Source organism: Oncorhynchus mykiss, chromosome 9 (genome assembly GCF_057628025.1).
Source record: "Oncorhynchus mykiss isolate SJ-2025 chromosome 9, ASM5762802v1, whole genome shotgun sequence".
NCBI lineage: Eukaryota > Metazoa > Chordata > Actinopteri > Salmoniformes > Salmonidae > Oncorhynchus > Oncorhynchus mykiss.
The window spans coordinates 19,062,950-19,081,110 of NC_143030.1; the positions used below are offsets into that span (position 1 = coordinate 19,062,950).

The following is an 18,161-nucleotide window of genomic DNA, read 5'->3' on the forward strand; positions in this document are numbered from 1 at the left end:
TTGTAGGCTTTTGTACACCCAAAATTCAATTTAGGAAGAAATGTGCAATGAAATGTCAAATGGGAAAAGGAGAGAGACAGTCTCACTGCTCGTCCATGAAGGTAACAATGGGTGTGACACTAATTCATTTATTTTTAAGAGGGCTATCCTACACAACACCTTGTCAATCAAATAGTGTGAATCCGTCATAAACCATCGTCATCCTATTGTATAGGATCCATAGGTTCTAGGAGGGGAGAATATTAGTGCCAATGACATGGACGTTGATTTAGGCAGACCCCCGCACCTCTCTGATCCAGAGGGGTTGGGTTACATGTGGAAGACACATTTTGGTTCAATGCATTTAGTTGTGCATCTGACTAGGTAAACCCTTTCCCCTTCCTTACTTTTGAGCAGGACCCATATTGCTCTGGTACAAAAGTAATGCACTATATAGGGAATGTGGTGCGTTAGTGGTGACAAGGCCCCAGAGTCAGGATATGTTCCTCCTCAGACTGTGACAAGTTGAGCTGTGGATCTGTAGAGACAGGGGCAACTCTGAGTCACACACACATCCACACGCACACGCACACACACCAATACAGGACCAAGACACGTCAAGGCCCTGTGGTCAGTGGCACCCCTGGCTGGCGAGGGAGAACCTATCAACACCCTCCAGACTTCTGTGGGGGTATGAGGGAACACGGGCGTAAAACACAAATTGTGAGGCCCCCGGGGTGCCTTGTGAAAAACTTGTTCCTCATCGCAGGTTTTTCCTATGATCTCTGTCTGTCTGCAGACTTGATAGAGAAAGTGGAAGGAGATGAGCTAATGTTTTGTTCTGGCTCAGGGAGCGTTACCGCGCTTCCTCGGATAGGACGACTCTACCCGACCAATCACATGTCCCGAACAAACCCTCCTTTTTTAGGCTTGACACTGCGGACACAGAAGGAGCGGTTGAGTTGGGTATGAACTCTCTTTCTGACTCAAACACTTACACACACACACACACACACACACGAACACTGCACTGGGGAGGCAATGGGCCTTGCCTTCTTAAACACCTCTTTAATTATGAGTGGAGCGTGTCGCTGCAGAGCAGAGGACACAGCTACCTCTACTCTGTGTCTCAAAAGGCACCATATTCCCTATAAAGTGCAGTACTTTTGACCATCAAGGGAATAGGGTTCCATTTGGGACGCAGTCCTGCTGTTGTGGAGACTGACTCATCAGCTTGGGTTATGTAACCAGGGGTGTGTTCATTAGGCTGTGCTGGGCAAGATACTCTGAAAATATAGTTTACCAAGCTACCAATTACTTCACACTGGAAGAAGTTAAGCTACTCTGAAGCTACCCTTAACTGCCGAAAACACTACCAAGATTTGAATTTAGTTCAGCTACCACCAAGCTACAACCAAATGTAATTAAATGATAAGTTAAACTACATTTAATTTTTACATTTAAATGCTTTCTGTTGTGAAACATTTTGCTACGGTGTACATAATGAATACACTTCTGGTAAGGTGGTTGGAGTTCCTGGACTTCAGTAAAGCAGAGAACATTACACTGAGGAAGCCTGGCCAGTACATTATAATCTGGTTTCTTGATGCCCATAGCTACCAAAACAACAACCATAGTCAAGTCTACCCTACAAAGATGTGCTAGTTCTTAACATATGAACTCTGGCCAATGAACTGTAGCCACCTTGAATTGAAAACACAGTTGAAAGTAAAACATTTAATTTCCACATAGGTATATATAAAAAAGACACTTGTTGCAAATGTTTTTATTGAAATCGAATGCCATATATTTACTTATGTTGGCTATGCCTTTAAGCTTATATCAGGTAAACCAGCCCCCAAATTCCCTTTCTTTAGGAAGTAAGTGAACCATCAGACCAGCTAAATCAACCTTAAAAAACAACGATTGACAACACACGGCAGAGGATTAGATATCGATTACTTTTCCCTGACGTCAGTTTTATATGCCTTTGCGGTGCTCACAAAAAAATATAATAATGTCCGAAAAGTCATCTGTCGCTATAATGTCATTCCCGTGAATCGAGACGATTAAAGTTCACATTTCGATTGGACTGCTCGTTTATAAACTGACTGTATTTCAGTAAAAAAATGTGCCAAGAAAATGTTTTACATAACGTTGTCAAGCAAACAGTGGCAGTCAGTTTAGCTACTACTAGCTTTCTAACTGCATACGATTGATAACATGTTGACAGCAATGACATCATGGACCTCGAGTCTCCAATGTTGACCAGCTAATGCCACTTTGCATGGATGAAGAATGATTGCACCGCTTGCCCAAAAGTCGCATCATTTCTACCTAGTTGTTTGTCTTCTATTTACCTAAGCGAGCATGGCAACATCATGACTCAACCGATATCACGGCACCATAACGTGCCCGGTGAGGGTTCTTATTTTGGAGCACAATTCGCTTGTTGTTGACATCATGCGCATTCCGACGGCTCATCGGTTTAGTGCTCCTCTCGTGACTTCTATTAACGAGCTGGGCTCTGCTGTGGTGGCCCGTAAATAATGGCCATAATTCTCAACAAACCATGTAGTGTAGCGCTTCCAGCTCGGCCGTTATGTACTGGAATAATATTGTGATGCATTTTGTCACAATTTGTCAGGGGATTGTTAACCGTTGTCTCAACACAGCAGCATGCACACATATAATCACGAGTGACAATGAAAGTAAGTAAGCCAAATGTGAATATTCTTGCATGCGATCATTCATAGATATATCGTAAATCGACACCCGCCGTGTTAGATCTAACATTGATCTACTACTTTTGTCTAGATTCTAGAACCTCAGCTAAGCAGAGGGTAATAAATAACCAGGGACAACTGTGGTGGTGGTGTCAAACTACTCCCCTCCCTCATCTGTCTCTAATCTCACATGATCTCCCTCCCCTTTTCCCTCTCTCCCCCTCCCTCCTCTCCCTTTCTCCCTCTTGTCCCTCTCCGCTCCCTCTTTTCCCTCTCTCCCCATCTCTCTTGTCCCTCTCTCCCTATCTCTCCCCTCCCTCTTGTCCCTCTCTCCTCATCTCTCTTGTCCCTCTCGCCCCCTCCCTCTTGTCCCTCTCTCTCTCGCCTCCCTCCTGTCCCCTTCTATCCCTTTCGCCCCTCCACAGAGGCAGCTTGGAGGGCAAGAGGGAGCAGAAGAGCTACAAGGCGCTGCTGCAGGATCCCATGCTCCGGTTCTCTGGCCTTTACCAGGAGAGCTGCTCAGACCTCTATGTTACCTGTCAAGTGTTTGCAGAGGGCAAGCCTCTGGCGCTGCCCGTACGCACCTCCTACAAGACCTTCAGCACCCGCTGGAAGTGAGTGACACCCTTTTTAGGATATAGTGTCCCAAATTGACATAATCTCTTAAAAGACTGAAGGAGATAGTTGAATGATGCTCTGAGACACTCTTTGACCTGGTCGGGCTTTGTATTTCACATTGTAGTCCAATCTCACTATAATAGATACAAAATAATATAGTCCTTGTGAACTGTTCTGTAATCTTTCTCTTTCTCACTCTCGCACTTAACTTCTCCCCTCCCCCAGCTGGAATGAGTGGTTGAGGCTGCCAGTAGGGTACCCAGACCTGCCCCAGAGTGCCCAGGTGGCCCTAACGGTGTGGGATGTGTACGGGCCGGGCTGAGCCACCCCTGTGGGGGGAACCACCGTCACCCTCTTCGGCAAATATGGGTGAGTCCCAAGTCCATCTCAACAAACAGGACAAATACTTTATATTACTGTACTGTGTCGGCAAAATCAAAATGAACGTTTTGTGTTGTCTGTTTGTAATTTATCTATTCTATTTTTACATTGGATCCTTTGCGTATGAATAGGAAGTTACAGCAAAGCCAGACTGAATACTGCTGACTGTACACTACCGGTCGAATGTTTTAGCACACCTACTCATTCAAGGGTTTTTCTTTATTTTTACTATTTTCTACATTGTAAATGAATAGCGAAGACATCAACACTATGAAATAACACATATGGAATCATGTAGTAACCAAAAAAGTGTTAAACAAATGAAAATATATTTTATATTTGAGATTCTTCAAATAGCCACCCTTTGCCTTGATGACAGCTTTGCACACTCTTGTCATTCTCTGAACCAGCTTCATGAGATAGTCACCTAGAATGCATTTTAACTAACAGGTGTGCCTTCTTAAAATAACATTTGTGGAATTTCTTTCCTTGTTAATGCATTTGAGCCAATCAGTTGTGTTGTGCCAAGGTAGGGGTGGTATACAGAAGACAGCCCTATTTGGTAAAAGACCAAGTCCATATTATGTTAAGAACAGCTCAAATAAGCAAAAAGAAACAACAGTCCATCATTACTTTAAGACATGAAGGTCAGTCAATACGAAACATTTCAAGAACTTTGAAAGTTTCTTCAGCGTTATGATGAAACTGGCTCTTATGAGGACCTCCACAGGAATGGAAGACCCAGAGTTACCTCTGCTGCAGGGGATACATTCATTAGAGTTACCAGTATCAGAAATTGCAGCCAAAATTTCATATACCTTTGACTATTGTATCTTCTTATAGGCACTATAGTATTGCTAGCCTAATCTCGGGAGTTGATAGGCTTGAAGTCCTAAACAGCGCTGTGCTTCAAGCATTGCGAAGAGCTGCTGGCAAACGCAGGAAAGTGCTGTTTGAATGAATGCTTACGAGCCTGCTGCTGCCTACCACCGCTCAGTCACTGCTCTATCAAATATCAAATCATAGACTTAATTATAATAAACACACGAGCCTTAGGTCATTAATATGGTCAAATCCGGAAACTATCATTTCGAAAACGAAACGTTTATTCTTTCAGTGAAATAAGGAACCATTCCGTATTTTATCGAACGGGTGGCAACCATAAGTCTAAATACTGCTGTTACATTGCACAACCATCAATGTTATGTCATAATTATGTAAAATTCTGGCAAATTAATTATGGTTTTTGTCTTCACACAGTTCGCAACGAGCCAGGGGTCCCAAACTGCTGCATATACCCTGACTCTGCTTGCACTGAACGCAAGAGAAGTGACACAATTTCCCTAGTTAATATTGCCTGCTAACATGAATTTCTTTTAACTAAATATGCAGGTTTTTAAAAAATATACATATTTATGTATTTTTTCAAAATTAAATATCTAATTTACATAAGTATTCACAGCCACATGTTAGAATCACCATTGGCAGCCATTACAGTTGTGAGTCTTTCTGGGTAAGTCTCTAAGAGCTTTGCACACCTGGATTGTACAATTTTTGGTATTGTTATTAAAAAAGTATTCAAGCTTTATCCGATTGGTTCTTAATCATTGCTAGAAAGACATTTTCAAGCCGATTTAAGTCAAAACTATAACTAAGCCACTCAGGAATATTCAATGTCATCTTGGTATGTAACTCCAGAGTATATTTGGCCTTGTGTTTTAGGTTATTGTCCTGCTGAAAGGTGAATTTGTCTCCCAGTGTCTGTTGGAAGCAGACTGAACCAGCTTTTCCTCTAGGATTTTGCCTGTGTTTAGCTATTCCATTTCTATTTAACCTAAAAAATCTCCCTAGACCTTGACGATGACAAGCATACCCATAACATGGATCAGCCACCACCATGCTTGAAAATATGGGTCGTGTTGGATTTTCCCTGAACATAACGCTTTGTATTCAGGACTTAAAGCACATTTCTTTGCCTTTTTTTCAGTTTTATTTTAGTGCGTTATTGCAAACAGGAATATTTTCATTCTGTACAGGCTTCCTTCTTTTCATTCTGTCGTTTAGATTAGTATTGTGGAGTAACTACAATGTTGTTGATCCACAGTTTTCTCCTATAACAGCCATTAAACTCTGTCACCATTGGCCTCATGGTGAAATTCCGTGAGCGGTTTCCTTCCTCTCCGGCAACTGAGGAAGGACGCCTGTATTTTTGTAGGGATACACCATCCAAAATGTAATTAATAACTTCACCATGCTCATTCATTGTCTGCTTTTTTATTTTTACTTTACCCATCTACGAATAGGTGCCCTACTTTGTGAGGCATAGGTCCATTTCCGTGGTCTTTGTGGTCGAATTTGTGTTTGAAATTCGCTGCTCGACTGAGGGACCTTACAGATTTGTGTGTGGGGTACAGAAATCATGTTAAATACTATTATTGAACACAGAGTGAGTCCATACAACTTATTGTGACTTGTTAAGCACATTTTTACTCCTGAACTTATGTAGGCTTGCCATAACAAAAGTGTTAACTTATTGACTGCATACTTTACATTTGTTTAAAAAAATCCACTTTGACATTATAGGGTGTTGTGTGTAGACCGGTGACATTCTCAATTGAATCCATTTTAATTTTAGGCTGTAACACAACAACAAGTCAAGGGGTGTTAATACTTTTGGAAGGCACTGTCGACCCACGAGTGTGTAGACTGATTGTAAATAGTGAAAATAAACTGTACCAAGTTCCGGGTGAGTTCTAACAGCCCTGGTGGATGGTGTTCTTGTGTGCCCCGGACACACACTGACGCTGAGCGGATTGGCTGCTGAGTTTCTGTTCCATACTTCCGTTGCGCTGGATTGGCCGCTGGCACCCAAACTGCGCTCTGATTGGCCCGAGCTAGCTCTCTGCGCATCTCTGCTACACCTCTGTTGCATCCTCTATTCCTAACCTCACTACATCTTTCCTCCACTGCTCCGTCTTTCTTTTCCTCCGTTCCTCTCCCTCTACCTCTCTTCATTCTCTCCTTCTAGCTGACCAAGGCTCACCGGCAGGGTCACATGGTGAAGGTAGACTGGTTGGACCGCCTCACCTTTAGAGAAATAGAGATGATCAATGAGGTGAGTTAGAGGATCTGGGGTCAGTTCTTTCAGTCACTATAAATCATAAATTGCGTCATACACTTACAATCATTTGGGTCAGACCCCATCCATCACAAATGCTTTTGCGTGTGAATATGTAAAGATGTTCATCTCTCCTTTCTCTACACCGTTGTGTTATCTTCCCCTATCAAAAGTCAGTCGTATGTTTGTGTTCCCACAGAGGGAGAAACGCAGTTCCAACTTCATGTACCTAATGGTGGAGTTTCCTCGTGTCAAAACTGGTGAAAAGCCAGAGTACAGTATTGTCTATTATGAGAAGGTAGGTACTGTATAGACACAGACACACACACACACGGTTGGTATTACGTTTTTGTGGCATTAAAATACTGTGGTAGTTCTAAAAGGGATTATTGATTGGTTGATGGCCATGATGACGTGGTTGCTGATTGACTTAAACTCCTCCCCTTCCAGGATGGAGATGACACTTCACCTGTGCTCACCAGCGCTGACATCGTCAAAGTCCCCGACCCTCAGATGTGCATGGTGAGAAACACACACACCCAAAGGGAGACGTTCAGTTGTCGACATATTGATCATGTATTGAGTTGAATGCATTGTATTGATTCTTTTCCTGCTATAGGAGAACCTTGTGGAGAGCAAGCACCATAAGCTAGCCCGTAGCCTACGGTGCGGACCGTCAGACCACGACCTAAAGCCTAACGCTGCCACACGAGACCAGCTCAACGTCAGTACCGTCACTCGACAACAACCGCGCGCGCGCGTGTGTGTTCGCGATGTGAATGTGTCTGATGTTAGCAGTATACTCAACCGTGTGTGTCTGTCTACAGGTCATAGTGAATTACCCCCCAACGAAGCAGCTGAGCTCTGAGGACCAGGACCTGGTGTGGAAGTTCCGTTACTACCTCACCACTCAGGAGAAGGTGTATATCCTGCTATGCTTCAGCACCATTTACTGTCCCATGGGCCATTTCTTTGAGTGTAAAGTGTGCGGACACATGGACAGTGTTTGTGTGTTTACAGCAGAATATATTTCTATATATTTCCCTACAAAAATGGAAACAAAGTAGGACAGCATCTAGGGCCCTGAGTTTCCCTGACCAGGAAACAATCCTAGTTTAAGCATGGTCCCAGTAAAACTAGGGCCCAGAGTTGTTCCTAGTCAAGTCACGTGGTCAGGAAACAATCCTAGTTTAACCATGGTCCCAGTAAAACTAGGGCCCAGAGTTGTTCCTAGTCAAGTCACGTGGTCAGGAAACAATCCTAGTTTAAGCATGGTCCCAGTAAAACTAGGGCCCAGAGTTTTTCCTAGTCAAGTCACGTGGTCAGGAAAAACCCAGAGCCCTATTTTCACCACAACACTCAAGGACGTTCCATCTCTGTTAAAGCACTGGTCTAAGAAGCTAATTAGCGAAGCACTCCTCCCCTCATCTCTCTCCTCTCTCCTGTCCCCCTACAGGCGCTGACTAAGTTCCTGAAGTGTGTGAACTGGGCACTGCCCCGGGAGGCTAAGCAGGCCCTTGAGCTGCTGGGGAAATGGAGGCCCATGGACGTAGAGGACTCCCTGGAGCTGCTCTCCTCCCAGTTCACCAACCCCACCGTACGGCGCTACGCTGTGACCAGGCTGCAGCAGGCCGACGACGAGGTAGGTGGAGTTGGGGGAGTGTGTTGAGGTGTTTGGAGGTGGGGTGGGGTGTGTGTGTGTTTGTAGAGTGACACAGCAGAGCCATAAATATGCAGTATGTACAAACACTAACACCAACGTCTCTCCCCCTGTGCTCCAGGATCTGCTGATGTACCTTCTCCAGCTCTGAAATACGAGAACTTCACTGACATCCAGGGAGGGCTGGAGCCAGGCAGCAAGAGGGACAGCCAAGGCTTGGGAGAGAGCTCCAACCTGGGGGACCTGGACAGGTGAGAGGGGGGTCTGTAAGGGTGGACGACTGGCTTTGTAGAGTAGACCTTTAGGCACGAAAACAGGAAATATTTTAAAACATGAAACAGAAATGTGTCTGTTCTTTCAAAAAAGGTCAGGTAAACATTCCAGTTCAGAATTTGTTGACCTTCTGCATTTAGATCATTTTTAATATATAGAATTGTTTATCGTTACTGTGTTCTAACAGTGTAATATGAACTGGTTGTGTGTGTCCAGTCCCCAGATCTTGACTGCTCCAGCGGTACCCTCACCTGTCCAGAAAGGAAAAGAAGGGGCGGCCAGCGAGAACCTCGAGGTAAGAGATGAAAATAATTGAAGTTGGAATGAAAAGTATTTTCTGTTATGTTTAGTAGGGTATATAACTAATATGTTTAGTAGGGTATATAACTAATATGTTTAGTAGGGTATATAACTAGTATGTTTAGTAGGGTATATAACTAATATGTTTAGTAGGGTATATAACTAATATGTTTAGTAGGGTATATAACTAATATGTTTAGTAGGGTATATAACTAATATGTTTAGTACAGTATATAACTAATATGTTTAGTACAGTATATAACTAATATGTTTAGTAGGGTATATAACTAATATGTTTAGTAGGGTATATAACTAATGTGTTTAGTAGGGTATATAACTAATATGTTTAGTAGGGTATATAACTAATATGTTTAGTACGGTATATAACTAATATGTTTAGTAGGGTATATAACTAATATGTTTAGTACAGTATATAACTAATATGTTTAGTAGGGTATATAACTAATATGTTTAGTAGGGTATATAACTAATATGTTTAGTAGGGTATATAACTAATATGTTTAGTACAGTATGTAACTAATGTGTTTAGTAGGGTATGTAACTAATATGTTTAGTAGGGTATATAACTAATATGTTTAGTACGGTATATAACTAATATGTTTAGTACGGTATATAACTAATATGTTTAGTAGGGTATATAACTAATATGTTTAGTAGGGTATATAACTAATATGTTTAGTACAGTATATAACTAATATGTTTAGTAGGGTATATAACTAATATGTTTAGTAGGGTATATAACTAATATGTTTAGTACGGTATATAACTAATATGTTTAGTACAGTATATAACTAATATGTTTAGTACAGTATATAACTAATATGTTTAGTAGGGTATATAACTAATATGTTTAGTAGGGTATATAACTAATATGTTTAGTAGGGTATATAACAGGAAAACAAAGTGGAGCGTGCTTTTCAGGTCACGCGCCTCTAACAAACAGTACACTTCTCTCTACCCTCGTTCTGAACAGTGCTACTTCTTCATTTATCAAAGGAAAAACCTCAACCAATTTCTAAAGACTGTTGACATCCAGTGGAAGCAATAGGAACAGCAAGCAAGCCCCTTGGAAATCTGGATTCCCAATGAAAGTCCATTGAAAAGAGAGTGACCTCAAAAAAATAAAATTCTGAATGGTTTGTCCTCTGGGTTTCGCCTGCCAAATAAGTTCTGTTATACTCACAGACATCATTCAAACCGTTTTAGAAACTTCAGAGTGTTTTCTATCCAAATCCAAATAATTATCCAACTAATATGCATATCTTAGCTTCTGGGCCTGAGTAGCAGGCAGTTTACTTTGGACACGCTTTTCATCTGGAGGTGAAAATACTGCCCCCTTTCCCAATGAAGTTAAATGCACCAGTCCCTCCTGCAGCAAAGCACCCCCACAACATGATGCTGCCACCCCTGTGCTTCATGGTTGGGATGGTCTTCTTCGGCTTGCAAGCATCCCTCTTTTTCCTCCAAACATAACGATGGTCATTATAGCCAAACAGTTCCCTTTTTGTTTCATCAGACCAGAGGATATTTCTCCAAAAAGTACGATCTTTGTCCCCATGTGCAGTTGCAAACCGTAGTATGGCTTTTTTATGGCGGTTTTGGAGCAGTTGCTTCTTCCTTGCTGAGCGACCAGGTTATGTTGACATAGGACTCGTTTCACTGTGGATATAGATACTTTTGTACCTGTTTCCTCCAGCATCTTCACAAGGTCCTTTGCTGTTGTTCTGGGATTGATTTACACTTTTCGCACCAAAGTACGTTCATCTCTAGGACACAGAATGTGTCTCCTTCCTGAGCGGTATGATGGCTGTGTGGTCCCATAGTGTTTATACTTGCGTACTATTGTTTGTACAGATGAACGTGGTACCTTCAGGCGTTTGTAAATTGCTCCCAAGGATGAACCAGACTCGTGGAGGTCTACAATTATTTTTCTGAGGTCGTGGCTGATTTCTTTTGATTTCCCATGATGTCAAGCAAAGAGGCACTGCATTTGAAGGTAGGCTTTGAAATACATCCACAGGTAAACCTCCAGTTGACTCAAATTATGTCAATTAGCCTATCAGAAGCTTCTAAAGCCATGATATCATTTTCTGGAATTTCCCAAGAGTTTTAAAGGCACAGTCAACTTAGTGTATGTAAACTTCTGACCCACTGCAATTGTGATACAGTGAAATAATGTGTCTGTAAACAATTGTTGGAAAAATGACTTGTGTCATGCACAAAGTAGATGTCCTAACCGACTTGCCAAAACTATAGTTTGTTAACAAGAAATTTGTGGAGTGGTTGAAAAACGAGTTTTAATGACTCCAACCTAAGTGTATGTAAACTTCCGACTTCAACTGTATGTAGCCTACGTGTTTGTGTGTGCTAAATATGTGTGTACCCTTTCAGGTATGTAATAGTGGAGTGTGAAGACCAGGACACCCAGCAGAGAGACCTGAAGACCCACAATATGTACCTCAACGTCATCGGGAGGTTCAGCCAAGCACTGCTCAAGGTCTGTCTTTCACAACTCCTATCTTACCTCATCTTGCAGTTTGTAATGTGAAAGTTCAGCACTATGAATTTGCATGTGCAGTAAGTGATACAGCACAGCATGTTGAAGAAACACTGGTTGGTTACCATGAGTATAACTCATTTCCTCCTCTCTTTCATTTGACCCCTTCCCCCTCTCTCTCCAGGGTGATAAGAGTGTGAGGGTGATGCGGTCTCTCCTGGCGTCCCAGCAGACGTTTGTGGACAGACTGGTACAGCTGATGAAGGCCGTGCAGAAAGAGAGCGGCAACCGCAAGAAGAAGGTATGGGAGATTACACACACTTTCTTCCTCTTCCTTTCTTGCTCTTCTCCTTTTCTCCTCCCTCTCAGCCTCTTCTTTCTCCTCCCTCTCATCTTTTATTCCTGCTCCACCTCTACCTCTCCCCTGGATTAGTGTGTAGTAGCAGTGTTTGGGCCATACATAGACAATGCTTGCTGTGTGATAGTGTAAATGGGTACGTGGTAATGTACCGTTATGTGTTTGTGTAATCTCGTCACTGTATCTCTGTGTATTATAGAGTGCTCTGATGCCAGCCAAGCTGCTCTTCAAGGCTGAGGAAGGGAATGTGTATCCTGTCATCTTTAAACACGGAGACGACCTGAGACAAGACCAGCTCATCCTACAGATCATCTCTCTCATGGACAAGGTCAGAAAGTCAGGTATTATTACCATATCAACCTATTATTACAATATCATCAACATATTATTATCATATCATATAAACATAATACTGTATTATTATGGACATTACTGCCAAACAGACTGCTGTTTATTTTATCCTGACTCAGAAGGTTAAGTGGCTGTGTATTGTTCATGGAAATCTGATGGACATTCTCTCAGCTGCTGAGGAAAGAGAATCTAGACCTGAAGTTGACGCCTTACAAAGTGCTGGCCACAAGCACCAAGCATGGTGAGCACCAATGATGTAAGATCGAATACTGTCTCAGGAAGTGATTTCTGACCTTTAACCTCTGATCTGGGTGCTGTTGTTCCTTTAGGGTTCATGCAGTTTGTCCAGTCGGTGCCTGTGGCTGAAGTCCTGGCCACTGAAGGAAACATCCAGGTAGGAGATCAAGATATTTCTGTCTAAGAGCCTATTTGCCATTGTATCGTATACTAGATGTTTGTCTACCATCTTCACTCTGTGCACGTCTGTGTCTGTAGACCTGTCTTAATATGTTATGTCTATCGGTAGACCTGTCTTAATATGTTATGTCTATCGGTAGGCCTGTCTTAATATGTCATGTCTATCGGTAGGCCTGTCTTAATATGTCATGTCTATCGGTAGGCCTGTCTTAATATGTCATGTCTATCGGTAGGCCTGTCTTAATATGTCATGTCTATCGGTAGGCCTGTCTTGTGATATCATGTCTCTGTCTATAGACCTGTCTTAATATGTTATGTCTATCGGTAGACCTGTCTTAATATGTCATGTCTATCGGTAGGCTTGTCTTGTGATATCATGTCTGTGTCTGTAGGCCTGTCTTGTGATATCATGTCTGTGTCGGTAGGCCTGTCTTGTGATATCATGTCTGTGTCTGTAGACCTGTCTTAATATGTCATGTCTATCGGTAGGCCTGTCTTGTGATATCATGTCTGTGTCGGTAGGCCTGTCTTGTGATATCATGTCTGTGTCGGTAGGCCTGTCTTGTGATATCATGTCTGTGTCGGTAGACCTGTCTTGTGATATCATGTCTGTGTCGGTAGGCCTGTCTTGTGATATCATGTCTGTGTCAGTAGACCTGTCTTGTAATATCATGTCTGCCGTAGGTTCTTATAAGTGATAGTGTGTAAGACTCTATCTTTTCTCTCCTTTTGTACTGTGTCTCTCTAGAGTTTCTTCAGAAAACACGCCCCCAGTGATAAGGGGCCCTATGGCATCAGCGCTGAGGTGATGGACACCTACGTCAAGAGCTGTGGTGAGTCTACTGCTACTAACACCCTCCCACCTCACTGTCTCGGACCAATCCCAGGCCTTGGTGTGGGTGACATTAAAGACGCACTCCAACAATTGTTTTTACTTTTCCTGTTGACAAACAATATCCCACGTTTAAATGCAGTAATGTACACACACTCAAAGATACAGTATGCAGAAATCGCTCCACCATTTCCTGGTTGCAAAAATGTGAATGTTTAGCTTAATTTCAGTTGGTGTCAAAACAAGCATAGTGTAGAGAATCATTGTACCATCTAAACCTCTGTGAAATATATTTTTAATAACCCAACATTTTTGCAGCTTTTTGAAGCTGGTGTACAAAGCCGACAGAAAAACAAAAATTAAGAGAAGCATAGAAATAGTTCACATAGAACGGATATTCCGCTTCTGACTTGCTGTCAATGAGAATGACAGATTAAGAACTCACATTTCTATGTGAATTTGGTGGGTCGCACAAAAAGCTGCCTACTGCGCCTTTAAGGGTAAAAAAATATATATTTCCAAAATAGAACTTCAAGAACTAGGCCATTCAATGAGTTGGCATGGTGCCCTCTGTTTTCATCATCCTAATGTGTGTTTTTGGATGACTACAGAGATGTCGTTTTCTCGTTCTTTTTCCAGCTGGTTACTGTGTCATCACATACATCCTGGGAGTGGGAGACAGACACTTGGACAACCTGCTCCTCACAAAGACTGGTGAGTCTATAGGAATTATGTGCCGTGTACCTCCAACACGCGGTGGTTGGATTTGTAACATACATTGTCTGATCACTAGTTCTTTCATTCAAAAGATACTCTACTCTGTTCTGCATGACTGAATATACACGTGATAACTCCTGTTGTAAAAAAGGATTTATGAATACATTTCATTGATAGAATACTTTCCCATCTTCTTATTTCAGGAAAGTTATTCCACATAGACTTTGGCTACATCCTGGGTCGTGACCCCAAGCCTCTGCCTCCCCCCATGAAGCTGAGTAAGGAGATGGTGGAGGGGATGGGCGGCATGCAGAGTGAACAGTACCAGGAGTTCAGGAAACAGTGTTACACTGCCTTCCTTCACCTCAGGAGGTAGGACACACACGGTAGGACACACACAGTATACACACACACAATTATATCAGCTGTGATGACCCTTTTTCATTTCTCTCTCTCCAGGTACTCTAACCTCATCCTGAATTTGTTCTCTCTCATGGTGGACGCCAACATTCCTGACATTGCCCTGGAGCCTGACAAGACTGTTAAGAAGGTGGGTGGGAAATACGGTCTGTTTTTCACTCTGCAGACGAACTGTAATGTACAGTTGTGTGTGGATTTTACATATAATTTTTTTTTTTTTTTTACATTTTTACATGAAAGAACAAACCCAATGAATGTGTTTAACCAGGATTTATCTCTCCCCTGAACATTCTGTCTCCTCCCCCTCCAGGTGCAGGTCAAGTTCCGATTGGACCTGTCGGACGAGGAGGCCGTTCACTACATGCAGAGTCTGATTGATGAGAGCGTCTCTGTTTGCTGCCGCGGTAGAGCAGATACACAAGTTTGCCCAGGTGTGTTTGTGTGTGTGTCACAACCAAAGTTCATTGTGTATCAAAACTGGGACAAATATACTGACCTTTCCTGTAGCAGTGTTTTATAGCCTTTAAGAACAAATTCTGTTTTTACAACAATGACTACCTGGTTTGAGGTACTTTTACAAGTTTAGGTGTTATGGGTTGGTAAATATATATTTGTGTTTACATGTGTTAAGCGTCTACGTGCGTCGGTGTGAGGGTCGGCTAACGGTGTTGTCTGTCTCCCATCTCTCCTCAGTACTGGCGCAGATGAGAAGGACGGAAAGATCATCTGACTTGGACAGTGGATGGATGGACAGAGGGAGGGGGGAGCTGTTGCCACAGTAACACCAGGTCACCCAACCCTCCCCTGCAGGTGGTGTGTGTGTGTGTGTGTGTGTGTGTGTGTGTGTGTGTGTGTGTGTGTGTGTGTGTGTGTGTGTGAGAGAGAGAGAGAGATTGACAGGATCCATCCATGACACTACTGAACAGAGGCCAATGATGCACTGCCAACCTCTGCTCACTGCAAGAATGGAGAAAACTAAACCCGGACTGTGCGTTAGCATTTTGTATATATTCTGTATATTATTGACCAAATAAAACCCTGTTGCTACGGTATAACCCTGGTGTTGCCTTGTCTCTGTGTATAATACCAGGCTGTGTGTGAGGCTTGCGTGTTTCGGGGCGTTTACACCTGGAATCCATAAGTATCCTATGATTGTGTCCATATATTGATTCTGCAGACAGGTGTAGATGGTTAAAAGACGCAGCGCTGCGATCTAATGATGATCAGATCCACCGACACAGTTGATGGTAAGCGACTCATTTTAATACCAGGTAGATGCAATGAGCCATGAAGTTTGGTCTGTAAGCGTTTTGTGCATACAGATTCCCATAAGAATCCATTGTGCAACAACCGCTGGGATAGCTCTGATACAAATGCAGAAGAATCAGTGTAAACGGAGCCTTGTGAGTCTCACTGTGGAGTATCAAGCCACAGAGGACTGTACCGGTACCTCCTGTATATAGCCTCGTTATTATTTTATTGATGCTTTTTTAATTTTGTTTATTTGGTAAATATTTTCTTAAAACTGCGTTGTTGGTTAAGGGCTTGTAAGTAAGCGTTTCATGGGTAAAGTCTACTACACGTTTGTATTCGGTGACAAATACAATTTGATGTGACGGGAGTGTCTTAGTCAGTGATGCCGTACACTAAATACAATCTTTATTACCTTCATGTCTGGCGTGATGAATATTTATATGACTGGCAATGGCCATTGAGCATCACCACACATCAGGGGACGGTTATGTCTATGCTGGGGGTTAAGCCTGTGTGTCAGTGAGCGAGTGACTCAGGGTTTCCTGCACGAGAGAGAGCGTGATGGACCACAACTTCCTCTCCTTCATATAGGGCACATGTAGTTCTGAATATGGCCTTTTCCTTAGTCAAATGCATTTTCTGAAATGAATTAAGGCATTCCTAGTGAGGACCATAAAGGCGTTACTTTTAAAACTCCACCATTAAAAGCTATGTTTTATCTTTAGAAATGTAAGGTAAATGTATTTTTGAAAGATTTATCATGCATTTAAAAAAAAAAAATTGTATGTATCATCTATTGTGGACATAAGATCACATTTTGTAAGTAAGTAGAGCATGCAACTTGCTTTATGAATTAAAGGGTAAACGTGTTTGATTTCATTCTCACACTATAGAGTCGTAACTTTAACCGCTCGTCATCTGAATTGGTCGGTGTGGTCATGCCTGTGTGCTTCTGTCACTTGAGCTATGTCTCAAATTGTACCTTGTTCCCTTTATAGGGTGTATACTTCCTGGTCAAAGGTTGTGCACTATAAAATGACAACACCGCCATTTGGGATGTAAACTGGGTCCGTGTGTCAGCTCAAACACGAGGAACACAACGTCAACTGGTTTGAAGGAAATTGTAAAGCCGATCATAGGTGCAACTAACATTTGTAAATTGCTTTTTAGTTGAGATTATTTTTGATATTTTTTGTATGAAAGTACAAGAAAGGACACTACTACACATTGCATTTACACTTCTGTATTTTTTGAAGGTACCAGGACTTTGACTTGACCCTCAGTTGTTATTGTAACCTTTAAGTTGCTTTTTATTTATGCAGAAATGAACAGCAGTACCCACTTCTTTCATTATTCAACCAGTTAGGAAAACAAAAACAGAAAGCAAGATAAATATGTAACAAGTTTGTTCAAATACTGTATCACACACAAAAGCACTTCAAATTACTCTGAAATATTTCTTATCTAATTTTACACTAACTCATGGTGTTAGAAAGTGAATTATACAGAAAAGGAATCCATCAATTACACTTATCTAGCACTGTGCAAACAGTTTCATAAGCCGATCTGAAACATGTGCCCTCATCTGCACTGACTGTTACCTCATTTCAAGCTGTTTTTATGAGGCTTGTGAGTTGTGTTTTTTTCTTCAAGCTCCGCTGTACTCTCGCATATGCATTTGTCTCTTTTTCCCCCTCTCCTCTTTGGTTAATTTACATTTACATATGAGCAAACTTGACATTCAAAGACCGGCATGCACTGAATGGAAAGTAAAAATGCAAAATGTATTTCATTTCAGATACTCTAGCAGAGACGGCTTCAGCTGACACATAAATTAGACCTTTTCGAGAAAGGTCACCATGTTGAACACCACATAAATCACTAATCCAACTTCACCTCAGTGGCAGAGCAAGCCAGCATACACCAGTGGGGAGCCGAGCTACAAAGCGTCCATCTTGGATCAAGTTTCTACTCAATTGACTGCAAATATAGCAGGACCCATAAAAAGCTCATCCAAAAACCTCAGTTCAAGGTTAGATGTGAATTCTCAGTTGGACGCCTGTGGAATAACGTTACAGCTATGTGATTGGCAGGCAGACACACACTGCTTAGTTTGGATTCACTGACGGTCCAACATTAACCTAACATCAATCAAAATCCCCGACACAGTTCTATGAATATGAGTGTTCCAGAACTGAGGAGGATTTGAATGGGGCCACTGTTTTCATGCCTCTCCTCC

The 18,161-nt window shown here is 42.1% G+C and overlaps 1 pseudogene across 1 annotated transcript; it reads left to right on the forward strand.

The window, feature by feature from the left end:
* The first annotated feature begins 2,684 nt into the window (after window positions 1-2,684).
* Window positions 2,685-15,717, forward strand: LOC110532936 (phosphatidylinositol 3-kinase catalytic subunit type 3-like; annotated as a pseudogene). Its single transcript, XR_016483489.1, has 24 exons — window positions 2,685-2,690; window positions 2,736-3,319; window positions 3,549-3,692; window positions 6,302-6,305; window positions 6,733-6,819; window positions 7,022-7,120; window positions 7,273-7,344; window positions 7,442-7,546; window positions 7,650-7,742; window positions 8,279-8,464; window positions 8,604-8,733; window positions 8,972-9,050; window positions 10,050-10,117; window positions 11,447-11,573; window positions 11,758-11,874; window positions 12,131-12,259; window positions 12,454-12,523; window positions 12,612-12,676; window positions 13,448-13,532; window positions 14,171-14,245; window positions 14,452-14,620; window positions 14,708-14,798; window positions 14,979-15,099; window positions 15,362-15,717. The product of XR_016483489.1 is annotated as a phosphatidylinositol 3-kinase catalytic subunit type 3-like (transcript).
* The last annotated feature ends 2,444 nt before the right edge of the window (window positions 15,718-18,161 follow it).